General features: G+C 47.0%; 1 long non-coding RNA gene across 2 annotated transcripts; it reads left to right on the forward strand.

Moving 5' to 3' along the window:
• The first annotated feature begins 2,403 nt into the window (after nt 1-2,403).
• Nucleotides 2,404-17,842, forward strand: LOC146857176 (uncharacterized). Of its 2 annotated transcripts, XR_014979546.1 has the most exons (8): nt 2,404-2,486; nt 2,571-2,655; nt 2,771-2,864; nt 2,960-3,004; nt 15,670-15,698; nt 15,849-16,475; nt 16,574-16,763; nt 17,206-17,842. It is a non-coding gene; the product is annotated as an uncharacterized LOC146857176 (long non-coding RNA). The 2 variants fall into 2 exon arrangements; XR_014979545.1 differs by lacking the exons at nt 15,670-15,698; nt 15,849-16,475; nt 16,574-16,763; nt 17,206-17,842 and adding an exon at nt 3,114-3,616.
• The last annotated feature ends 9,161 nt before the right edge of the window (nt 17,843-27,003 follow it).

Genomic DNA, 27,003 nt, shown 5'->3' on the forward strand with positions numbered 1-27,003 from the left:
TCGTCAGTATGACAGTGCGTCTGGATTGGTCTGAGCAGTCTGGTTCGGCGCTCCGATAGGTAGTGGGAGCCTGTGCATGTTCTCCACCTGGCTGTGCAATACATCCGGGTGGAGAGCATGCTAAGTGTGCATGTCGGTTTGTCCGGCCCAAGACAGACAGCCAAACCGCTATGCACACTTAGAAAGTGCCTACCACTCCTCCCCCTGCTTTGTGAGCAGCCCAGCCCCGCTCCACAACCAAAAGAAACACAACAGAGGCAATACTGAAAAATAAAAGGATAATAACATGGTGCTATTATCATTTTATTTTTCCAGTGGGGCAGCGCTCCTCCGCTTTATCGGAGGAGCCACCACTGGTTCCAGTTCTAGTTTCCAGTGGAATTTGTGAGATTAGAAGCAGGCATGCGTAATTTGAGCCACTGGTTGCAGGTGGGGCCTTCACGCTCTTTTTTTGTGGACCAGAACCTATTTTCAATTATTAGACTTTGACCCAGAAAAAGAGAAAAGCAAAAAAGCAGGAAAGAAAGGGAAAGAGAAAAACAGTGATCAGAAAGGAGCGAGGAGACAGGAGGGATGAAAAAGGACCTGCAATAGTGAGCTAAAGGTTGCACGGATTGTATTGTGGTGGATGAAAGAGGCAAGAGGTGAAATCAAGACTAGACAATATTGGTATTTGTCAACTCCAGCATTCGGCAGCACAGGCCGCAGCTTTAAAGTTGGTGTACCAATAAATATTATTTCACAAATTAAGCACTCAGAAAACTTTCTTTGAGGAGCTTTCTAGGAGAGCCCAGGTAAGTTAAATTACAATATCCAATTTTGAAATGAATACAACTCTGATTAAATGTGAAGGAAAGAAGCAGTAAGATGATGGTTTTCAGCTGGTTCTAAGCCTTACCCCTCATGCTCCTCATCCAAGTCCTTATATTAGGAGGCAGCTGCCCCCAAGACAGACCCTTTCACAATCTTTTATTCCCATTCTTTAAAAAAATAAACATAATAATTAGTTCCTTTTCTGTTTCTGCTCTCCCATCCTGATAGTCTCCTTGTTTTTCTGTTGCCTGAGGCAGACCTTCTTGAGACAGGTACATTATTTAAATTGGCTTGGACTTACGCTGCCATGGTGTAGCATGAACAACAAGAGAAAGCGCCAATGCTGATAACTATTTAACACAATTCAATGGACCGTAGAAGAAAAATGCAACAACTACGTCTGTACTAATTAATAGTATTTATTCAAAATGAATCTTTTAGTCATTCGAAGGATTTTTAAAGGAATGCTTTGACAAACGATTAAACACCTTAGTATTACAAAAACCCTTATTGCAAAAAGACAACTAATACAAAAACAATGTAAAACAATATGTACTAGAACTGCCAATGTGGCAGATACACCAATTTATACATTCATTCAAGCGCCACTCCTTATTCAACAACACACACATACACACAACACAATGTGCCAATGGTTACAATTTACTGGAGTTTTAAACAACCAAAGGACTACCCAAACAAGGAAAAAATGCAATAATAAGACCGTTTAAATGTGCAACACAATCTATTAAATAAACAGTAATTTTCATGGAATAGACACAAGAGTTTTGATGCTGCACCAAAACGGACTGATTAAACCAATGTTTGGAATAAACCAAAAAGACGGTCTACGCGTTTCGAACCCCGTTTGATTAGGCTTGTGGGGTTCTCATCAGGACCATAAATCTAAACAAAAAAGAGAGAACGAGAAGAGAGAATTTGAGGCTGAACTTTAATCAAAAATACTGAGAGTACAACCAACATGGTTTCGCCGCCTCAAGCTGGCAAGACTTACCAGAGGGGCAGAGAATGTCTGAGCTATGTTCGAGACAAAGTAGAACTGAAAGAGAATGGACGGAAGTATGAATAAATCAGTGTCTGAAGGCGAAAAAGAACATTCCGACTAGTGAAAACTGTACGTCAAAAAGAATTTACTTGGGGAGGCGAAACGAAACAAGTTGCGCTACCAACGACAACAGAGAGGAGAGAGGGAACTTTAATTCGAGCAGAAACAGAAGAGAAAAGGTTTGAACCTAAATGTCGCTGCAGCGACGTGACCCAAGAGGAGGCGACATTGAATTGAAGCTCTCACAACGGGAAGCGATGTTGATCGTAAAATTCGACACTGCGATATCTGGACTATCGGAAATTTACAGATTATAAAGCCCTTTGGGGTGCATTTTTTCTAATTATTACCAGTCAGTATAGAGACCCCTCCCGCTTCTAAGCATTTATTGAGTTTTGATGTTTTTCACTACCACTTTGTGGTCCAGTAAATATTTTGCAACAAATCGTATATCTCTACTTCCTGTTTCGGTTGGATTCACATCACTACATCTCCCAGAATCCTGTGGTCCTCCCAGGATTCCATTTAGTCTCAACACGGAAGCACTGGCTCCCAAGCACTCGCTTCAGGCTTAGAACGAAGAAACGTATTCTCCATTACTAATCAGGTATTTGGCGTTTCTCTGTGCACTGGAAAGGTTTCCATGCGCGATAGCAACTTAGATTGATGTCACTTTATCCATTTCTCCCAGATTAGACGACCCAGGCAAATCATCTCCCTCCGTCAGATGAGAGACCGTCAGTGCCGTATGAACGCAGCATCAAGTTTCTCACAAGGTACGTTACTTTCCACACGCGTTATCTCGCTGCAGTGACATTTAGGTTCAAACCTTTTCTCTTCTGTTTCTGCTCGAATTAAAGTTCCCTCTCTTCTCTCTGTTGTCGTTGGTAGCACAACTTGTTTCGCTTCCTTCATCGAATGCAAGATGACTTGAACCACTCTTTACTGTGTCGCCCATTCATGCCCGCCCGGGACTTATCCCCAAGTAAGTTCTTTTTGATGTACAGTTTTCACTAGTCGGAATGTTCTTTTTCGCCTTCAGACACTGATTTATTCATACTTCCGTCCATTCTCTTTCAGTTCTACTTTGTCTCGAACATAGCTCAGACATTCTCTGCCCCTCTGGTAAGTCTTGCCAGCTTGAGGCGGCGAAACCATGTTGGTTGTACTCTCAGTATTTTTGATTAAAGTTCAGCCTCAAATTCTCTCTTCTCGTTCTCTCTTTTTTGTTTAGATTTATGGTCCTGATGAGAACCCCACAAGCCTAATCAAACGGGGTTCGAAACGCGTAGACCGTCTTTTTGGTTTATTCCAAACATTGGTTTAATCAGTCCGTTTTGGTGCAGCGTTAAAACTCTTGTGTCTATTCCATGAAAATTACTGTTTATTTAATAGATTGTGTTGCACATTTAAACGGTCTTATTATTGCATTTTTTCCTTGTTTGGGTAGTCCTTTGGTTGTTTAAAACTCCAGTAAATTGTAACCATTGGCACATTGTGTTGTGTGTATGTGTGTGTTGTTGAATGAGGAGTGGCGCTTGAATGAATGTATAAATTGGTGTATCTGCCACATTGGCAGTTCTAGTACATATTGTTTTACATTGTTTTTGTATTAGTTGTCTTTTTGCAAAAAGGGTTTTTGTAATACTTAGGTGTTTAATCGTTTGTCAAAGCATTCCTTTAAAAATCCTTCGAATGACTAAAAGATTCATTTTGAATAAATACTATTAATTAGTATAGACGTAGTTGTTGCATTTTTCTTCTACGGTCCATTGAATTGTGTTAAATAGTTATCAGCATTGGCGCTTTCTCTTGTTGTTCATACGTATTGGCTCAGCCTTGCTGATCAGAGCCACACCCATTCTTGTTCCTAGCCATGGTGTAGCAGGCAGTGATTTCTTACTGTGAAATATCCTGAAGCACTTCCCAGTCATGTACTGACCTGAGGCAGGGAGTGGAAAGGGCATTTAGGGGCTTATTACAAGTTTGGCGATCCGTAGACGGTCCGACCGCTGCAAGATCAATGGTCCGACCACCATACTACGAGGTGAACAGATTGGGTTAGCAAAGACTCCTGCTGAACCACCAACACCGCCAGCTAACTCTGAACATGGCAGTTGCAGAGTGGGCCTATGAGGCTGTGGGAGACTACGATTATGGAAAAAAAGGTATTCCCCAGTTACTTTGAGGTCCAAGAGGGGGGAAAAAGAGCAAATATATAAGGTTAATGCCTCTTAACCGACCTATCTTATTTTTACTGGTAAATACTCTCAGAGATCAGAATAACAACACATCAGTATTCCCCATAAGTACAATGTCTACACACAATTGTTGCTTTTTTTCTTAGTTTTTTTATTTAGTAACAAGCAAAAAGATTTTTTGTATCAAAGATATATTCATATTTCATTTATATATTTTCTTTTTTGTGCTTTACAATTATACTGAAAACAAGTGAATATATGTAATCAATAATGTGAGCATCAGACTGCTGGAGGCTCCGGCACCCCACACAGAGCCAATACACCTTCCACTCCAGAGCGCATGGTAGCCTCTCTAGGATTGATTACCTGCTCACTCTGGCTGCGCACGCCTCAATGGTGTCCGAGGCCAGGCACATGGCGCGTGGTATATCGGACCATTCGCCAGTGTGGGTCAGGCTGGATGTCGGCCGTGAGGGAGGGGGAAGGGTGGCTCCTATTAACCCTTGGTACTTCCGAGACCCCAAGATGCGCAGCGCACTGGTGAAGGCAGTTGATAATTTTTTCAAGGACAATCAGGGATCCGTGGACTCGGCAGTGTCGCTGTGGGAAGCATTTAAGACCGTGCTGCGAGGGGAGGCCCTCTCCCTTGTAGTGGCGGCCAAGCGGCGGAGAGATGGCGAGGTTATGCAGGTTGAGGAGGAGATCGTGGCTTTGGAGGGAGTGCTAGAGGAGGAGGTTACAGAGGCCTCACTGCATGAGCTGAGCTTGAAGCAAGCCGAGTATAAGGACCTGGTGACGAATGCCGCTAAGACCCTCAGTAGGGAACAGCAGGGCCGCCTGTATGATGTTGGTGACAAGGCCGGGAAACTCCTAGCTTGGCTGGACAAAAAAGAACGGGTTAATAGAGTAGTGCCGGAGTTGACGGGAGAGGGGGGAGAGGTGATTGTGGAACCTGAGAGGATTGTACAGTGCTTCACGGACTATTTCCGTATGGTTTATGCCTCAGTGTCGGATAGGCCGCCCGAGGACTCGCGTGACCTCTTGCGTGATATCGCTTTGCCCTGTCTTTCTGACGTAGACAGGGATGATCTGGATGGAGACATAACGGTCGATGAGGTGGCGGGAGCTATCTGCGCGCTGAACTCGGGCAAGGCCTCGGGCCCGAATGGCTTGCCAATTGACCTGTATAAGCTGTTTCCGGATAGGGTTGCCCCTCACCTGCGCGCCATGTTCGTGGAGGCGCGGGGGAGTGGGACCCTCCCGTTGGATCAGCGACTGGCGACAATTGTTGTTATACACAAAGATGGTAAACCCCGAGATAAGTGTGCCTCATATAGGCCTATCTCACTCCTTAACGCCGAGCCGAAGATTCTGGCTAAAATCCTTGCGGCCCGATTGATCAGGGTACTTGGAGACCTGATCCACCCGGATCAATCCGGTTTTATTCCGCATCGTAACACTGCGTTAAACCTTCGGCGCCTTCATGGTGTAATCGCCAGGGCGGGCACGCTGCGTGAACCAGCTGTTGTGGCGTCTCTCGATGCCACAATGGCCTTTGATACGGTGGAATGGGCATATTTGTGGGCTGTGCTGGCCAAGTTCGGCTTTGGCCATGGTTTTGTGAGCTGGGTGAGGTTGCTGTATGAGGGACCCCTTGCGAGTGTGGTGGTAAATGGCCGGGCGTCGACTCCGTTTCAGCTTGGGAGGGGCACTCGGCAAGGTTGCCCCCTGTCGCCATTGTTGTTCGCCCTCGCCCTTGAGCCGCTGGCAGCGTGGATACGCTGGCACCCGGATATACGGGGACTTAGATGGTCGCCCGAACACGAGGACCGCATTTCGCTATATGCTGATGACATCCTGTTGTATCTTGCCTCGCCCAAGAAATCACTTATAGTGGTCTGTGACGTTCTTACATCCTTCGGTAGGAATTCGGATCTCGTCATCAACTGGAGTAAATCGTATTTATATGTTCTGAGTGGCGAGGTTCCACCGATCCCGCGAACTTGCTCGATCCAGATCGCTCAGCGGGGCTTCGTGTATCTGGGGATCTTTATCTCCACGGACTCCGCTTTGCGGTATGAGAGGAACCTGCTCCCCCCCCCCTAGCGCGCCTGCGGCGGGATGTAGAGGGCTGGCGGAGGCTGCCGCTCTCCCTCGTTGGGCGCGCTGCCTTGCTCAAAATGATGTCTCTTCCCCGGTTCCTCTACGCATTGCAGAATACTCTAGATTGGGTACCGGCCAACTACTTTCGGGAGATCGAAAGCCTCCAACGAACGTTGTTGTGGGACGGGCGGCCGCGAATAGCAATTGCTAAGTTGACGCTTCCATGGTATGATGGAGGTATTGCGCTTCCAGACATCCGACGCTACTATTGGGCCACCCAGCTGAGCGCGATTAATCATGGTCTCTATGGCCCTGCCCTCAGCCCTGGTTATGCCATGGATAGGTGGTTGCTGCGTGGTGGTAACTATCACAGGGCGTTGTACTCGCGGTCCCTGGACTCGTCCCTCACGGGGCCCACTGGGGTGGCGGTGCGTGTGTGGAAGATGGCAACTGACTCGCTGGGCTGGAAGGATAGGCTCACCCTCGCTACCCCGCTGTTTGAATCTGAAAGATTGGGTAGGCTTTGGCATACAAAAGGTTTTGATAAATGGGACTTGATCGGCATCTCCAGGGTCGGAGATGTGCTGATTAAGGGGAGGGTGAAGTCCTTTGAAGAGTTGCAGAAGGAGTATGAGCTGGGGACATCCGAGTTTTTCCGCTATGTTCAGGTGCGTCATGCCCTCCGGTCAGTCCTCGTGGAGGGTGAGAAGGTGCCTGAGTCCTCTCCTTTGGAGGACCGGATCCTTGATGGCCATATGCCTGAGAGCACGATCTCGCTCATCTACAAGAAATTGATAAATGTCCGGGCGGATATGCTTCTGGGGCTGCGGGACCAGTGGACTAGGGATGGACTCGAGTTGGATGACGAGGATTGGCAGTCTGCTGTTTCCTCTCCCAAGGAGGTTGCGATCCCGTCGCGCCTGAGGCTGGTGCAGCTCAAAATACTGCATCGAGTGTATGTGACGGGGCCAAGGATGGTTCATATGGGATTCTCTGAGGAAGGCCTATGTAGGAGGGGATGTGGTATGGTGGGTACTTTCCTGCATATCATTTGGGAATGTGGTGTCATCACGGAATTCTGGAGGAGAGTCCATGCAGTGATGGGGGAGGTGACGGGCATTGCTATGCAGCCGGAAGCGCGGTGTTGTCTCCTGAATGTCTGGGGGCCCACTGATCACGATGAGGCACAGACCAAATGGGTGACTCTGGGTAACATGGTCGCTAAGAGAGATATCGCGCGATTGTGGGGCTCCGTGGGACCCCCCACATTGACCGCGTGGAAAGAAAATATGGACTGGAGTATGCTCAGGGAAAAGACAGTATATTGCGCTAGAGGCCGCCCTCGGAAGTGGCACGCCATCTGGGGGCGGTGGAATCAATACAGGGGGGGAATATGTCTTGCCCCTGATTTGGATCCCCCCGAGGAACAGCTTTCTTCTTGACATTCTTTCCAGCTCAGTATATAAGATGTGATGGTTAATTGACTTCTTGGGCCTCTGCTGTCCCCCTTCTTCCTCTTATCACAGTACTGTGACTGTTAGATGATTGGGGTCCGGCCTCCCCTGGGGGGCTATCACCATGGGCATTCAGTGTTCTTGCATTGCTGGGGTTTGTTGTGTGTTTGTGTTTATTTAAAAATGGAATCTTTTCACTGCTCCTTTAATGCAATGTGGACGCTTCTTTGTCCTTCTCTATCGAAGCTGCCGAACCTCCGGGTTGTCGGCTGAATAGCTGTGTCCAGACTCTTGAAGAAATAAAGGTTTTAAAAATAAATAAATAAATAAATAAATAATGTGAGCATCAAATACATTGTTATCAAAACACACTACTAAGACAAATTAGGTTTGCCCCTCAACAACCAAACATAAATATCTGCATTCACATCTTACATACTATTCTTGCATCCCAACATCCATACTACACACAGAAAGATATACAGTGAAGGAATTCTAAAAACAAACAACTGGATAAACCTTCTACAGATTAATTTTTGAGTAGTTTGTCACATTCTACTGTGATGGCATTAGCAGCAAGTTAAGTTTCTTTTTTCATTGAACTTAGGTTGATCCGTTTAGAGTTTGTTGTCCAGTTGTGAAGTAGCTGGTCTACGTACGTTTCGGTGAAAAAGAAATTGAGATCACCTTCCTCAGGACCATCAAAAAATAAGAATAAAAAAAAGAGAGAGAGAAAAAAGGGGGCTTTGTTCTGAAAATATAAATACAAATACATTGTATGTAAGAATAGGGAATATTGATGTTCTTAATGTTTTCTTTAGAACAACTATTTATGTCTATTACTTTCAAAATGCTAATACATGCAAGTCTCAGAGTGGGAGGGGAAAGGAAAAGGGGGAAACGAAGGGGAAAAAGAGGGAAAAAAATGAGCAGAAAGTCCCTGAGTGAGGAGAATTAGATTTACACCCTTCCAAGAGGTGAAAGACTTTATATATAAGTGGAGACAGAAGGACCATAGGATTCTTGATTATGCAACCATTTGTAGAGGGAAAACCAGTTAGCCCTGTGCTAAGAGGGGGCCTTTGCGGTATAGCTAGCTCCATAAGCAAAGTTTGACAAGTACAGATCTGGCCTGCGTACGTATTTTGATTGTACACATGCCTTGCATCATCCTTACCTGCTTCTTAAAGTATAAATACACAGCTCAGAATGTAAGCCTATAGATATTTAACACCCTTTACCAGGGGCGGCTGGTGACATTTGAAAGTGGTGAGGCGTAAAATGATTGATATACTGCACCGTTGCGAGCTAGCATAGCGAGTGTGCCCGAACCACCATAAAGGGGAGGGGGGGGGGGTTCGTTGAGATTCTCTTCCAGTGAAAATTTTGAAAAAAGAGATGAAAAATGGTGCATTTTCAAGCAAATTTGAGAAAGCAGGAAGGTTAATAAAGCAATTGTGAAAGTGCCTCTGTGAACTCTCACTTTTCTCTTTACCTATCTCTCTCCCAGAATTCACCACCTTCACCTGTAAGTGGCTGCAAGCTGCTCTATCAGCATCACTCTCTTCCAGTGACACTCTCACTTTCCCATCATCTAAGTATCCCTTCCTACCTTATCTCTTTCGCTATCTCAGCATCTCCCCTCCTCTGTCACTGGCTGGGTGCTGCTGACACTGCCCGGTGACTGTCTCTTGCTGCCCCTTCCATTGTCTCGCAACCCCCATGCTCTCCTCTCTCCCTATCTTGCTTCCTCTTTCTATCTTGCTATCTCTTCCTATCTTGTTGCTGTCACATCCATCTTGCTTACTATCCCTCCCTACATCTCAGTATCCCTTCTTCCCTCGTATCTTTCTCTGTCTCCGCACCTCCATTCCCCCGTCATAGCAAATGACAAGTAGTTACGACAGAGCACATCTCACACAAGAATCGGATGAACTATCTCTAGACTCTACTATAGTGCCTAACATGTACCGGTGATTGCAGGTGGTGGGCACTTAGCACTGCCACTCTTTTAAGGTCCGGCGTCCGGTCCGGGGCGTATTTCTCATCATCGGCCTTCACCCCCAGAGCAAGAGAGAAAAGTCAGTTAACTGGGGAATAGAAAGAGAAGGAAACAGTGACATAAGGGAACAAGGGTGCAGAAAGAAACGTGTGAGAGTAACGGAGCTGACCTAATGCCCATTGCTTTTATCATTACAAAACGAAAGCAGAATGGTTTAAAAAGACCACGTTTGTGAATACAGAGCCGCAGTATGCATTTTGTTTTCCAATGCACGCACCCAACAAGCAGGTATTTCAGTACCTCTAGGAATAGTGTGCTTTCCCACCCAGGGAAAACATGGTTGTTCAAAGAGCGAGGAGGCAACAAAAGTAGGGCTTCACTGGCAAACACTGTAATGTGGCGCTAATGTGTTTAGGTGTGAATAAATCAATATGGCCACCTTGCTTTAGTTAGTTAGTTATTTTTCATATTTTGAATGTTTTATTTTTCTCTACCCTGAGGCTGCACTTAGAAATTGAAAAATGTCAGCAAAAGACTACTTTTCCAGCAAGTGTTTTTCTTTTTTGGATCCACAAGGAAGCAAATAAACGAAAGGAGGAAAGAGAAGGTAATACCTGTTTCGTTTCTAGAAGTCTCCGACCGTTTTTTACTACATGAGGAGGAGCGAGACAGAGAGGGAAGAGGGGGAACAAAGGAGGGGGGAGGCAGCTGCCAGCAGCGGGAGAACTGGACTCAAGCAGTGATTTACAACAGAGCACATCTCACAATCGGTTGAATATCATGAACTATCTATCTGTAGCGCCTAGTGAGACCTAATGCCCATTGCTTATATCATTAAAAAATGAAAGCAGGATGGTTTAAAAAGACCACGTTTTTTAATACAGATCCACGCGCGCAGTATGCATTTTATTTTCCAATGCACGCAAAAACATTCTTCAAAGACCGAGGAGGCAGTCGCGAGGGGGGGTCGCGCGGGGGTGGGGGTCCGAGGGAGAATAAAATTAAGAAGAAAACAGAAGAAAACTTACCTGACCGCCTCTGCTCCTGGTCCGCGTTGGCGCCTCTGCCCTCTTCAAACCGGAACAGCACGTCCGCACTGGACTGGCAACCCCTCAGCCAATCCTGGCACTGCTGCAGCGGCAGGATTGGCTGAGGGCACAGCTTACTCTTCGCCCGCTGCCTGCCCATTAGGAGACCGAGGGGCTCCTAATAGGCATGCGCAAGTCAGTGAAAACACAAGTGCGCATGACTGGGCACGGGCTAAAAATTAGCTCACCTTGCCCACTCATGCGCACTTGTGCTGCAGTGCTGCCTGTCCCTGGCTGGTCTGACAATGCATGTCAGTCAACATGACGCCGGACCGCCCACGGTCCGACGTCATGCTGACTGACATGCATTGTCAGTTCTCCCTCGGCGTCTCTGAACTTAAGTAAACTAAGTTCAGAGACGCCGAGGGAGCTGCGGGCGGGTGGCAACGCCCCAACGCCCTCAATGGACGCACCGCCACTGCCCTTTACCATGGTTAGGTAACACAAGGTTTGCATGGCGCCATCAACTGAACATATGCATTGAAATATGCATGCTAGGCAGGAATGATCTAAGGCTTAACAAACGTCACAATGATGTGAAGTACACAGAGTACAGTGATTCATGAATGTCCTATGTAGGGACACCAAAATCTTACTTCATTACTATCATATGACACACTGGACACCAAAGCCACATCATAGCCTGTGAGATAGGAAGCAATGCAGTCCAACAGAGTGAAGTATGTATGTTACGAAGTTACCTGCTCCTCTGGTGAGTCATAGAGCTGGCCATACAGGGGGAGGACCTCATTGACTAGCATCTCAAGCTCCTCTGGAGAGAAGACAGGGGCCCACACCCCTGCAGCGTGTGCCATGATTGCTACCAGGGATGGCAAACAGCAGCTGAAGTCTAGGAGGTGTAGATCGCAGTAGTGTAAGTAGGCAAGTGAATAGTTTTGCACACCACAACGTACATGTACACCACATAGGCATTCTTCTGCATACTTGGATACACCCATTGGAACACGACCATCATATGCACCACTGTTAGCCAATGGCTGTGTCTGCCGTGAATGACATCCCCTACTGTGCGGTGTACTTCCGCTGGTGGTAGTCGATTCAGAATGTCTGATAATCAGTCACACAACAGCCATTTTGGCATTTGAAATGAGAGTATTCCTCAATTTTTCTACAGCGTCACCATCACTATAAGTAGTTTGGGACATGTCTACAGAGGTTGTAGACAAATGTTCTATAACTGCCAGTTCACAAAAGAGGTTGTACCCCATACCTGCTGATGTCCCAATGGGTACCATGGTGAATTTGACTCAGGTGATGACGGAAATAAGGCGTTCATATCAACATATATAGGACAGGTTGGTGTATATGATACAACATGAGTATGTACAATATGTATATCGCTGAAATTCACACATTTGGAGTCCAGAATGAGTATTTGATGGTTAATATTGATGTTAGTCAATAAATATGTGAATGGAAGTGTAATGCTTACATACCCAGTACTATTTGTTCACATGATTAATTTGGCTTTCTCCTCACAGATGTTACTGTGGACACAGTGACCCTAGTCCAAATGAACTCACATATAGATAGTCTGAGCCAGTAAAAAGATTCTAGGCTCCAGTGTACCTGCCATTCCCAGACCTTCAAATCATGGAAGAAAGAGATGTTATGAAGAAGTTCTTTCTGAATAGACAGTACCCATACATGATAGTACTCACTGCACCACGTGGTTTTCTGACAGCCTGAGGGGCTGGGCCACAGTCAACAAGTGTCAGGACTCGTGTTTCTAACAAAATGATGTGCTTTATTGTGATTTTAACAAATCTGTTTTTCAAAATGTCAGGCCATTGGCCAGTCCTCATGGGTGCTGGTGGAGGCAGTTAACCAATATGTTTGCCACCAACCTTACCTACAAAACACTGCCAGGGGAACCTTCTGATGGGCGTTGACCTGTATGGATGTAATTGATGAAGAGACTGAGTGGACATGCAAGACTAGGGTCATCTCTCTGGCTGATCAAGGAGTTGTAGATACCTAGCATTACCATGAATAAATTGTCAAAACCCCACATGTGTAGACTCCCATGATAAGCGTACACACTGACTTGATACCACAATACACTAGTCATCTGATGACTACACCCAACTCAGGTATACAAAAAGGGGGGAGTTAGAGGATAGAGGCTGGGGCCACCCTCCAAGGACAGTAATTACAGAAAAACAAGAGGACCCAACCTTACTTTTAGGGAAGTTTTTGCTCCTTCACAGGGGAAAACATAAAGTTTTCCTAAAAACCCTCACCCACCATGGTTACCCCTTGGTGGCATGCTATGATGAAGCATGCCACCAAGGGGTAACCCTGGTGGGTGAGGGATTTATGGAAAACTTTATGTTTACACCCAACTCAGTTCAGGTCCTCTACTGACTATGCCAGCCTACTTACATCACGCAGCCCAGGGCCATAGCACAAGTACTGTGAATGTAGTCATGATGTACCACACCACATCATTGGGAGCACATGACAGCTAAAGTACATGTGCATGACTGTACAGACACTTTCACACCCCAGATGTGTGACTCTATCCATTCTGTTAAAAATATAGCTGTTTCCACTAAATGCAATGCTTCCCAAAACATGGGTCACCATAAAAAGGTCTGCCATGTATCACACTGTGTGCTCACAAATTGGAAATTAGTGGTCATGTTGTCAACCCAATATAAAATACTACTACGTCTGATTGAGTGTTTGGGCTTTGTTGTTCTAAGAAAGGATATCCATTTGGCCATTTGTGCCACTTTCACAGGGATAACATCAACATACCATTGTACATACTGTCTGGTTGCTTCATGTGACACACCTGGTGATGCAGTGATGGACTTCACTGCTGTATTCACCAACTATCTGCACAGTACATGTGTCAATAGTACAATATGCCTATACAATGTGAGCTCTACTCATGGTGCAGTTACAACAGACTTGAGGTAGTGAGGGGCCTGTCCTAAGGCAGTGAAACACATTGTCAATGTGGGTAAATGGCAAGGAGACTCAGATCTGTGGGTCTTGTCAGGTACAATAGTAAAGGTAGCATATGTAAGATGTAGTCGGCCAAGAAATTGTTCAGAAATACTAATCTGAGCACTATTTTAGGATCAGCAGATACACAGGGAGAGGACACTGTGATGCAATACTATGTCACACGGACCTCCGCTACAACCTGGGCCAGAGTGAGTGGAAATTAGTGCCAGGGTTTGCTCTCCGCAGACTTACCATAGTGATATCACATTGCCATCATATTCCCAAGTTTTACATAGGTAAGTGTACATCTCTTGGCCATCCAATACAGGACATGCCCGTTATGTTGCTCTCGGAATGTGTTGGTGAGTTATCCTTCACTCCCAGCCAAGGGGTTGGATGACTGATGTGTGCTGAGAGGATTGGGTACTATACACATATCTGTGAGCAACTACTACTGCACCTTACATTATACATGCACAAGTCATGCAGTCCAACATATTCATTTCTTTGTAGATTGAACAGGAAATGCATGGGAAACCCATAATAGTAACATTACACCTTTGCATGCAGTTCCATGGGCATGGCATAGGGGTAGGATGTAGGGTGACTCCCACATCAATATGGAGTTTATTTTTCGAGAAAGTACAGAGCACCATGATTCATCACATGATTGACCTAAGTAGGGAAAACACTTCGTAAGAAATGTTTATGTGATTTCCCTCTGGGACTCAAAGGTGGAATTTTAACCTTTGGACGTGATAAGGATGAGCTTTCAAATTTCTTCAAACATCATGTTGGAAGTAAACTGACCTCTGGTGAGCCATAGAGCTGCCCGTACAGGGGAAGGACCTCTCCAACCAGTGTCTCCAGCTCATCTGGTGTGAATGCAGGGGCCCTCTCACTAGGCCTGGGCAGAGTTTGTTGAGTTCGGCTATGTGAAGTTACAAAAAAACTCTGCTGCGCTCCGTGGAGTTCCGCAAATTGCAGAATGAGGTAAGTTGCGCTGCTTGTGCTGATTTTTAGCTCTGGGTGTTTGTCCCACATTGTAAAATCAGCATTAAAGGCACCACATGCAATGCAAGAGGGTGCAGCGTCTTTCTTCCGCTCAAGTATATGTTTTACTTGAGCGGCAGCTTCCTCAAAGCGAGCTGCAGGTTTCTCAATGCGAGTGGTAGCGACCTGCCACGACTGCCCACATTGAAAAATCTCACCTGTAAGAGGTGTAGTGTTGGATTTTCCTCACTTGCACTCGTCGTGAGAGAGGAAAAACTCATCTCTGCGTGGCTACATGGAGTTTTTTAGAACTCTGCACACTACGTGGAGCACTGATTTGGAAAAGCACTGCAAAATCTGCAAGCGGAGTTTACCGCCCAGGCCTACCTCTCACCTGCTTAGCCTGCCATGGATGCGCCAAGAGGTGTTTATTCCAGCAGTGTCAGTAGGCAAGTGAGTTTGTTTTCAAATCGCGGTATTCATGTACATCGTACACACGGTCATGAGCGTAGACGCACACAGTCATTGGGCCGCGTGTCAGTCACATTCCCCAATGTTAGCCTATGGCTGTGACCCCCGTGGAGTGAACCACCTAACGTGCAGTAAACGACCGCTGGCGCCAGAACGTTGCACTTATCCCATATGCGAGGTCAGGCTTCCACCACTTCAGCTGTTGTATAGAGAGTATTTATGACAGTATTTTAGCATTTGCTTAAGCTGTATTTGTGACAGATAAGTGTGTCACCACCACCACAAATGAGGGCAAACATTTTATAATTTGTGTAATGATCCATTCCCACGTCATGTCCAGTACGAAACTTCATCTGTGTAGTGGATTACTGTGCACATAGGTAAAATGTGGGAAGTCACTGTACACCGCATTTGGGGGTAACACATGTAATTCTACCCTAACTTTAGTGGCAATTTGACATATTTGATTTGATGATAATTGTGCACTTTTCTGTTACAGATCTGTGAGGGCCAGCTCAGGGATGACAGGTGAATGTTCAAAATCTGCCAATGATCATGTCAAATGTGTACTGTTTCATGAAGCATTGCTGTTCAGACACATGATGTTAGCCTTACTCTTCACATATGTTTCTCTGCACACTGTGACCAATATACATTTTTGTGTTACTCCTCACATAGGTACCTGGGAGAGGGAGGAGATGCCAGCCTCCACTCTACCGCCCATTTCAGGCCTATACACCATTGAAGAGCGATATATCATCAAGAGTTTCCGTTTGAATCGGCAAACAATCCTGGATCTATGTCATCAGTTGGAGCCTGACCTCCTACCTCACCTTAATAATTCTACATCAATACTACCACTTGTAAAAACTCATACCAGTTTTGCATTTTTTCCAATTCACTATTTCTATTTCAAGTGGAATGTCACAACCTATGTTCAGCCGAATTCTTGATGAGGTGCTAGCAGCACTTTTGAGGCACGCCGACAGCTACATACAGCTCCCCAGATGTCAGGATTGATCCACTGTGAAGGTTGATTTCTATAGCTTTGGTCACATCCCAAATGCAATTGGACCTATTGATGGCACCCATATCGCCTTAGTACCATCACACGACAGGGACGAAGTGTCCTGGAACGGGAAGCACTTTAATTCTATCATTTTGCAAGTTGTCTGCTTACCTGATTTGTACATCTCAAACGCCTGTGCCCGGTTTACAGGATCTGTACGTGACCCTTTGTACTGCCGGACAGCACCATACCTCAGCTGATGTCACTACTACTACCGGAGAGGGCCTGGCTTGTAGGTAGGTGTGATCTGTCCTAACTTTGTGTGGGAAATGCCAGGTAGTATGATCTGAAAGTGTGTAACTAAATGTAGCCCTTCTGTCTATCTTCCACCTAGGAGACTGAGTGTATCCCAACTAGTCATGGCTGTTGGCACTGCTGAGGAATCCTACAACACCAGGAGAACTCCGCTTCAATAAGGTCCATGGGCGAACACAGATGCCAGTGGAGCTGGCTTTTTGGCTCCTGAAAGCCAGATTCAGATGTCTGGACAAGAATGGGTAGCCCTCCTCTACTCACCCGGGAAGGTGTGTAAGGTCACTGTGGCCTGCTGCATATTCCAAAACATTGCCCTGCGACGGAACATCCCTTACATAGCAGGGGATGCAGGTCATGAAGACCCACCTGTTGGGTAACCAGAAGTGCCAAATGAAGATGATGATAGTGGTGGCGATGAAGGAGCTGACTCGCATCAGAATCTCATACAGAACTTCTTCTCCTGAGTATTGTGTGAGATGTGATGACTTTGAAAATTCTTCCAAATGTTGTAGGATCTTGTGAGGAGGATGTTAATGCTACATACTAGTAATATATGGCTCTGGAAAGATCTTGGGAAAGGTGTTTGTATTGTTATTGTTGCTTTGTTCCACTGTAAATGTTGCTTTGGACTGTGTTCTATAAAAGCTGACAATGTGATGTGTGTCAAATGTATGTTTTCTTAGCTAATCTCTCTGTGTTGGTCTTTTTTAGGTGCCTTCACCATGTCATCTTCATCTGGGCATTTAAGAGTTGTGACATTAGCAGGTATATGATGTTGTTCAGATGTACGAAGTGGTCATGGATTGTTCCTAGGAATGTCTGTCACAGAGTTTGGGTGTGCATAACATGTACCAAGACAGCTTGCACAGCAATAGGATGGAAGTTACCTGCCACACATTGGACTTGTTCTTTGTGGTGATGTGGTCCTAATGCAATATGTGTGCCATCATGTGATCCAACACAATGTTGTGTTGTGCCCAATTCATGCTATACAGCCTTCACATTGGCTGATTCCTCATTGTCTATGAAATAGATGTAGCTATTGCTGTGTCTCTTTATTGTAGGCCAAAGTGCTTTTAGTACATCAATGACATTTGTTTGTGACATTCCAGCAGCTGCAAGCACCACTGGAGCGGATACTGTTGTACTGACATGTGTCTGTTTATTTGTTTCTTTGATGTAAAATTCCTTTTGTGCGTTAGGCAAAATGTCTCCAGAAGTTGATGTAGACCTAATTTGTTGCAGCCTATTGTGTGTGATATTGTAAGATGTATCCCCTCCTTCCATGTTGCGAAAGTCTGCAAGTGATTATGTGATCACTGACCCAGTATAATTGCGTCATGTCTTATTTGCTATGTATCTGACATCATGTCAGCCTACGATTTGAACAATGGAATAAAGGTGTTGTCAGCCCAGAAAATCGTATGGATGTGTTGTTGTGACATAGTAGTGATCCTGATTTGAGCATTGTTTACATAAAAATCCATGCTTCCAGAAGTCCCTATTTTTTACATTTCAAAGTTTACATGGTAGTACATTTACATTGTTATATGTGAGAATTACAACAGGAGGCAATGGTTTGATGACTTGTGTTTTTAATAAAGTGAACAGGCAGAAGAAATCAACTTAACAGTTAAAGGGTGATAACAAAAATTTGAAGTGTTTAGTCATGGTGGATGAAATCATTGTAGTAGAGTCACATTTTTATGGAGTCCAACTTACTCCTCCCATCAGATTTGGAAAAGTGGTCAGGAATAGTCAACAAAGTGAATGGGTAGCACAAACAGGACGTCATTAGGGTTGAGGTCTCTTACAGCTGGTGGTGGTCGTCTTGCCATCCTGAGCTCCTAGGTTTTTTCATGGACATTACCCCCAATGGGAAGAGGGGGGATATGGAGCTGCTGAGACAGGGGTGCGTGCTGGCACATCATCCTCTGTCAGGGTCTCCCTTCCTGTGGCTGCAGCAGATGTTGATGGTGGGGATGTACTTGGGCCACAGAAAGGGGTAGATGCAGGGGAAAAACCCCTGCTGAGAGTAGTGTTTATGTCCTGCAGTACCCCATCCAAGGAGGCCACATGGTGCAGAGGACGCCCACCTCAGTTGGATACCCGCCACTTCAGTGTGGATGGCAGCAACCTCCTGGTATGTGTTCGTCTGCAGCTCCTTCATTTTCCAGATTTCGGCCAATACCTGGCCCATCACACTTTGGGAGTCCTGGTAGACTCCCAGGACTTGAGTGATGGCAGCTTGGATGTCCGTGGCCTCAGTGGGCTCACTCTGGTGGCCAACAGTTACCCTTCCACAGTGCCCTTGGAACAAACTGCACCCTAACACTGGATCCTGGTTCATCCGTGAATGGGGTGGTTATAGTTGGATCAGAAACCGGACTGGGGGCAGAGGGTGGTATTTACTGTGCTAAGATGCATAGGTTGGGAGGCAGTAGTTTGCAGTGTTGTTGTAGCTGTGGTGTCGGGTGTGGTTGTGGGCACAGTGAGCCCCACTGCTGGCTTCTGCCCAGGCTGACCAGATGGTCCAGGACCATAATCCACATGCACTTCTTCAGGAGCATTGTCATCACTGAGGACTTCTTCATGGGGAGGAGAGGATCTCTGTTTGGTTTTCAACCACTGAGAAGGCTCAGTGGTGTATCTACTTGTTGAAAAATTGAGAACATTGTTAATGGTGTAAGTGAGGTATCTACATCCTTGCTGTTTGTGTCAAAGTAAATGGGGACCTGGTATGGAACAAAATAGATAGAGATTAGAATTGTCAGCTATTTGCCTGGAGTTGAAGTTGGTTACTAGACATCTGTAGACATTCATTCGAAGTATTAGATTTCATCAGTTCATTAGATGTGAAGCTACGTGGCATTTTGACTTTAGGGATAGACATGTCAACACCAACACTCTGCTACAAACACAGTGTAGTCATACCATGCGTATTAGTCAATTTCAAGACCTAGGTGTGTCTAAGTGTGGCAAACACCCAGTTTGGTTGTACATGAAGCATTTTTCATAATGTGAAAAGTGCAGAGTCACAGGGTCACCTGACACTGCTAATGAACTGTTGGCAACATGCATTTGGGGCGGACCATACATTTACATATTGACAAATATCATGGGTCCTGAATTGATATTTTGGTGATAATGCACTTACAGACAGCATTGCACATGTGACTTGTAATGGATTTGGAAACATATGCTCCTATTTACTTCAATACACATTGCCGCAGACCAATCACAATCACAGATACCTTGAGTATTGCATGTTAGGAAAGTATATAGATCACAAATTAGCAAAACATGAGTTGGAAGCAAACAGGACATTGTGATATTGTGTTACAGCAAACAAATGATGGACGCAATGCTGACAATGCAAACATTCTCCCCCAGTCAAAAGATCTGTGTTAAATCCCTTGTTCTTTTGCCCACTACGCCACCCTAGTTTGGACCCAGCTATATGCAAATCAGTCTTGACCCTGTGCCCTATGGGAACAGTCCAGACCGAACTGCTAGGCCAGGTCCTCCCTGGACCAGAAACAAGAATCCTGGGACCGGTTTCAGGGTATGTCACCCTTCTTCAGACAGGCTAGCTTGAATCCAGTGGCGCAGTGAGCAAGGGTCCCACGTCTGGGCATACCCATCACACTTAGGGCAAAAAGTGTTACAGCAAACAAATGATGGACGGAATGCTGACAATGGAAACATTCTCCCCCAGTCAAAAGATCTGGGTTAAATCCATTGTTCTTTTGCCCAATACGCCACCCCAGATTGGACCCAGCCATATGCAAATCAGTCTTGACCCTGTGCCCCATGGGAACAGTCCAGATCGAAATGCCAGGCCAGGTCCTTCTTGGACCGGAAACAAGCATTCTGGGACCGGTTTCAGGGTATGTCACCCTTCTTCAGCCAGGCTAGCTTGAATCCAGTGGCACAGTGAGCAAGGGTCCCACGTCTGGGCATACCCATCCCACTTAGGGCGAAAAGTGTTACAGCAAACAAATGATGGACGGAATGCTGACAATGCAAACATTCTCCCCCAGTCAAAAGATCTGGGTTAAATCCATTGTTCTTTTGCCCACTACACCACCCCAGTTTGGACCCAGCGATATGCAAATCAGTCTTGACCCTGTGCCCCATGGGAACAGTCCAGACCGAACTGCCAGGCCAGGTCCTCCCTGGACCGGAAATAAGAATCCTGGGACCGGTTTCAGGGTATGTCACCCTTCGTAAGCCAGGCTAGCTTGAATTGGTTTTACATTGTGATATTGTGGCAGTTCTTGAGGTGTATCTTACCAGAGTCTACTTCCCCCTCTATTCCTATCAAGCCCTCAGTATGTCGGATGGCCAAGACCTTCTCCTCTCAAGGAAAGAGTTGTAATGGTGCGACGGGAGGGCGACTGCCAGTCCTCTGAACCTCCAGGTGATGGCTGTTGTACTTGGTGCGTACCCTCAGCCTGAGGTTGTTCCACCTCTTCCTAATGTCTCCCTGTGTGCGCAGGGTGGTACTAACAGCATTCACTCTGTTGACTATCCAGTCCCACATTTCACTTTTCCTGCTGAGTGGAGTGTGCTGGACTTGGGCTCCAAAAATGTGGGGCTCTACTCTAATGATTTCATCCACCATGTCTGACAACTCTTGCTCAGTGAAGTTTTTTTCCCCAGGCATGACAGTGAGTTTAAGAATGAAATACAAACAAAGGATAGAGGCAAAAAGGTGTAAAAAAGAAAATTGACGGGGGTTGAGAGTGCTAACTGGTAAGATTGAAAAAGGGGTGCCTTGTCACAAATTGCAGTATACGCTTGTTGCTGTCTTCTGGGCTGTATTTTTGGATCAAAGGATGGTGGTCAGGGATGGGGTGTGTTTTATAGTGTGATTTGCAGGCGAGTTCACTTGCCAAAGCATATCAGGTGTGTAGTTTTTGAACCCATCCAATGGTCACTTTTGTGTTGTTTGTTTTGGCGTGTGCTGCAGCAGTTGACCACCATTGGGTAAACACAGTTTACTGAGCATCACTGGGAGACTGCGAGTAAGACTATGTAGTTGTAATACGTTCAGCAAGTGGATTGTGGACCTGAAGGCATCGACGCAATCACTGACGACATTACATATCGCAGCGGTCCCGCCGGGTAGACTGCTGTGTTGGCGGTTGGCATTTCAGACAGCATAACTCGTAATACGGCGGGCGTTAGTTTGCAGGTGCAGCAGTGCTGTAGAAGACGTGGAAGCGGTTCTTGTGTGGTCGGACCGCCAAGCTCATGATCAGGCCCTTAGCGTTGCTTCATCAGCACACTCGGCTTCAGACAGTTAGTGAGTGTGCGCCTGAACACTGAAGCAAGGTTGTTTATTGGAATGAATTCTAATTTCACAATCTGAGAATTCATTGTTATTTAGACACAATAATGATTTTAAAATATCGTGATACAGAAATATCATGAAAAATATCGTTACTACAACAATATCATGTTACATAATATTGTTTTCAAGAATTTCTTATTTTTGGTAAGAAATATACTTTTCAAAAATATCGTTAATAATATAATTTTCATTAATATAGTTGTAAAAATATTGTTTTTTTAAATGTATTTAATTAGTTTTAGGTGCCATTATTGTTCAAATAATTGTTATTTATTTTAAAAATTTTAGGGGCATATTCACAAGGATCTATCGCCGAGTTAACGGCACTTTATCGCAGCCAAAGTTGCGATAAACTTATCGCCCCAATCACAAGCTGGTGTTAACAGCCCACAGCACCAGTATACCCGCGATAGCAGCCACAAAAAACATCACCACAGATGACCCCCGCAACTATCGCTAATGAGGTGCAGAGTAGGCGTTCCCGTGCGAAAAGCCGCAACACCACCACACCTCAACATTCTCAACGACCAGCCAGATCGGCGATAAGAACACAAAACAGGCGATAAGGCGCATTAGTACTCGGAAACTAACACCTGCTCAGACCTGGTGCAAAGTCAGACGACAGCCTGCACCACAAAAGGGAGCCCAGCCCACAGCCACATTGGAAGGGCAACTGATGCCATGGAGCCACTGGTCATGCGGGCCAGACCCCCACCCGGAACCCACTCGGACCACCAAAGAGGCAGCGCAGACAAAGACAGTGGACCCCCAGGAAATGCACCAGCCTCACAGATCCAGCACCTGACTATGTCATTGCCCACTACAGGCTCAAAAGGACAACCATCCTACGCATCCTGACCATCATCGTCCAACAGGCCGACGGCACCAACACAGCGGACAACCAACATCCCACCCCACACAAAACTGCTGGTTGTGCTGCACCTGTTGGCCCCTGGTACTCCCCAAGCAATACCCACCAGAGTCGGAGGAGTCTCACAGCCAGCCACATCCAAGTCCCTCACACCTGTCCTGGACATCACCATCAGCCTGGTACCCGAGTCCCTAAACGTCCAACACAATGCGCAGGATCCGCTGGAGACCAAGCAAGGACCATACGCCATAGCTGGATGCACGCACGTTTTGGGGGCAATCCAGAGCACCCATGTCCTACATTGTGACCCCTGCTGACACAGCACAAAATCACCGCAACAGAAAGCACATGTCTCACATCAATGTGCAGGCAACATCCGAACACCGTGGAACCTCCACCAATGTCGCCTCCAAATACCCAGCCAGTGTGCATGATTCCTTCATCCTCCGACAGTCCATCAGCAACCAGTGTTCCCAGGATGGCACCAAGGGAAATGCACAGCTCCTTGGTAAGTTCCAAATGAAGACCCCACTCACCTCAACTCCACAACCATGCAACTCACAACTCTGGCAATGCACACGTCACAAAATCACAACCAACATGCAAAACAACATGCCCACCCACCAGACATGACAGAACAACTCACAATGGTAAGCTGGGCACGCCGTGAACATGACCCATCAAATGCATGGCACCCCAGCCACACAATAGCCGAATATGGGGAAAGGTGGCAACCAGGCATGTGTGAAGGATGCAGGAGAACCATGATTGGGTAAGTATACAATGCCAAGAGTGTCGGAGATGTGCTGGACAGACCACAGAATGCAGAATACACCCATATCCATGGCGACATACACCTCTGGTGTATGGAGTGTAGTGGACAGTGGACGCTACTATGTCACCTCAGCCAGTGGAGGAGTTTGCGGAAATTTTGCCTGTTACGTCCCCCCCGTAAGCGTGAGCGGAGTGGGAAGGCCCAGCGTACGCCAGGCCAGCGTAGGGGTGTGAATAAAAAGCACGTAGTCCTGGGCGTGGTCCTCTTCTGGAAAGCCCAATGTCTCTGCCAGGACGGTGCCTCTCACCACGCCACGAGGCCGACGCCGTCCTTGTGAGCGGAGGTGCATTCGATCCTGTGCACCTGCCCTACCCCGGCCCACTGGACCCGGAGCCCGTCAGGCCCACCCTTGCGCAGCCAGGCCACACTGATCACCTGCCGACACCGGCATGTGTCAAGGAGGGCGCACCATGTGCCTGTGCGAGCTCCAAACCCGAGGCCCGCGACCTTGGCAGCCTCCTCAGACCATCACGGCCTCCATGATACGGGCCCGCTTTAGTCTTTTCTGGTTGATGTACTCTATTGCTGCTTCCGGCCTACACCATGGTCAAGTAGGTCACACATTTGGAACTGAGTCTTAATTACACAATGGCAGAGTAAATATGTTCATTGCAGATGTTATATCAGTGTACTCCCTTCGATGTGGTGCCACCAACTCTGTGCATGGCATTCTTACGACACATGTCTGTTGTCCCCTGCTGACTACTGCTTTCGGCCTACATTATGGACAAGTGGGTCACACATTTGCAACTGAGTCTTGATCATACATTGTCCGTGTAGGCAGAATAATGAAGATTCTACTTCACTGTACTCCCGTCGGTCAGGTGGCAGCAACCATGTACATAGCATCCCAACGACACATGGCTGTGGGCCCTTGCTGACCGCTGCCCCCGGCCTACACTGCGGTCGAATAGGTCACACACAATTTTGAATTCAGCCTTGATTTATTTCTGGCTGACTTGATGTCATTGTACAAGCCTCATCGCAGACTGCATCCCCTTTCAGTCCTGGTGCCACTATGTCTATTCCCCGAGACCCATGGACACTTTCTGGTTGGACTTTGGTGGCGACTGAGTCCATGGACTTGGAGTTGTCGTCGCCATCACGGTGGTGATACTAACTTTGTGGTAAAAACGAGGCTGTGGCATTGAACCCCTCCATTTGCTGCTTCCGGACAGCTTCCACCCTCTGCATCATGCCCTGGAGGACACCTTCCACTGTCCCCCCCAACCCTCCGCAACATACACCTTGTACATTGATGAGGACCCCGCTCAGGTAGCTGGCCCATCTGACTGCACCGCAAGTCACCATCCTGTGGCTGGGTGCCTGTGCCAGCCGCATTGCATCCAGGGCCACTAACTCTGTGCTGGTCATGTCCGGGACCCCTTCTTCTGAGATATTGGATGGCCTCTGAAGCGATGGCCTTGGCCATGTGTCTGTGGCCCTGCGCAGTCCGCAGCCTCCGGCCTCAACTGCGGTCCACCAGGGCTCACACATCAAATCGAGTCCTGACCGGCCTGGATGTCGCATCACCGCTGGCGGCACATGCCACCACCGCCAGGACTGACTCCAACCGCAAAATGCCTGTGTCAAAATGGTCGTACTGGAAGACTGACGGAGTTGCCTCCACATGTCATGGATGCCATCTTCTGCCTGATTCCCTGCTCAGCACTCCAGGTGCCACTGAATCAGTGCATCATGAATCATCGACCATTACTGTCTTGGTTATGTAATGTGGTGGGTTCACGCAGCAATGTCACCTCAGGGGGTTTGGGAGACCTGGGACAACGATGAGGAAGATGATACAATTGCGACACCCCCCACTGCAGCTGCATCATGTAGGTCCCAAAGGGAAAGAATCCTAGACATTCTCTTCACATGAGCGCTCTCAGCTCTGGTGCCCCAGACTCAGCACACTGCAACTCACGGACACTTCTGTTTGCTCATTGTGTGCCCTCTGGACTTGCTCAGGCTACCTCCACGATGCTCCGCAGTTGTCCCTGTATGCTGGTGTTGCCTGTTTCCGTATTCTTTGTGTTAACTATTGTATTTGTTGCCAGCACCAACAACTCCCTGAGGGCTGGCTTGCACCCACCCCACACACATCCATTACAGGCGTCACTGTACATGTGGCCCTGGCAATAAAGGGGCCGGGCGCAAGTTCCCATAGCCAGTTCGACATAATATCTGCGTGTGTCCCTGTGGTCTTATTATATGCATGAGGGCCCTGAGCCCTACGACATTACATTGTGCTGTGTACAGCGGACACAGACATGTCACGGCAGACAGCAGGATAGAGCTTGGACATGTAGCTTTGTCATCACCCACTCAATTCGTAAGGGAAGTGGACTGTGCTGTTGTACGCAGAGCCAACGTGGGTCTGTGACTGATATGTGCGGGACCCTGTGCGTGGTTCTGTACTGGGAATGTGCATCTGCATGTGTCTCTATGACAGTGTGGGTCTCCTTTGTGGGGTGTAGGTGGTCCCTGAAGGGTAATGGATACCCACGTATGTATTCTGTTACACCTTCCATAGGTTCGGACCACACCCGCACCTGTTGGGCCACCTCCTTTTGGCGTTCTGACACCTGGCATTGGTGTGCCATGTGTGGGTCGGTGAAGTGTTGTGTGCCAGCCGTGCTTGCGGGTGCTTCATGCTGTGTGGTCTGTTGCAGGGGCTGGGTTCTCCTCTAAGTAGCATGTCTGCCCTTGTCCTGGTGGTGAGTTGCGTGGGATGTCCATGGGCTGTTGTAGGGCGTTGGTGTCGAAGGTGTAGTGATTGTCTCCGGCATCACTGATGGGTTGTCTGGTGCGAACAGCTGGAGGTTTTGTTTTTCCCTCTGCAATGTGAAGGGGAGATGCATGTTGACATTGTGTTGACATTTCTGTTGGCGCATTGTTCTTGTGGACATGCAGACTGAGTGACAATGTACATCATGACTGTTTGGGCGGTGCTGGCAATTTGAGTTGGGACAGTGGACATTTGGACTACATGACTGATGTGAGGTTGTACCCGTACTTATGCATCTCACAGTTCCCTGCTCTGTCCAATGTGATTGGCCTGTTTTTGTGCATGGGCGGACCCAGTTGTGTTCCCTGTTCTGCAGTGTCGGTGTTGCACTTTGTGCCATATTGTCATGGGATGTGCTGTGATTGCTATGTGAGAGTGCTGCAGTGTGCCACGGGGATGGGGGACATGTCCCTGGGTATTTTTGGTTGTGCAGTGTGCTACACATTGTTGCGCATGTGTGCCATTGTGCCCATCTCCCCCCTGCCCCCCCCAGTCTCTTTTAGATCCTTACCCTGTTGTTGTTGCTGTGTCAGGTCCTATCGAGCTGTGTCCGGACTCCCAATTCCTTGCACCGTCTCCACACTGATGACTGGCCTCCATTTCCTCCAGCTTCTCCTGTGGCGCAGGACTCCAAACTCCTGTCGCCGTTGCTG

The sequence above is a fragment of the Triturus cristatus genome, chromosome 3_2 (genome assembly GCF_964204655.1).
Source record: "Triturus cristatus chromosome 3_2, aTriCri1.1, whole genome shotgun sequence".
NCBI classification, from domain to species: domain Eukaryota; kingdom Metazoa; phylum Chordata; class Amphibia; order Caudata; family Salamandridae; genus Triturus; species Triturus cristatus.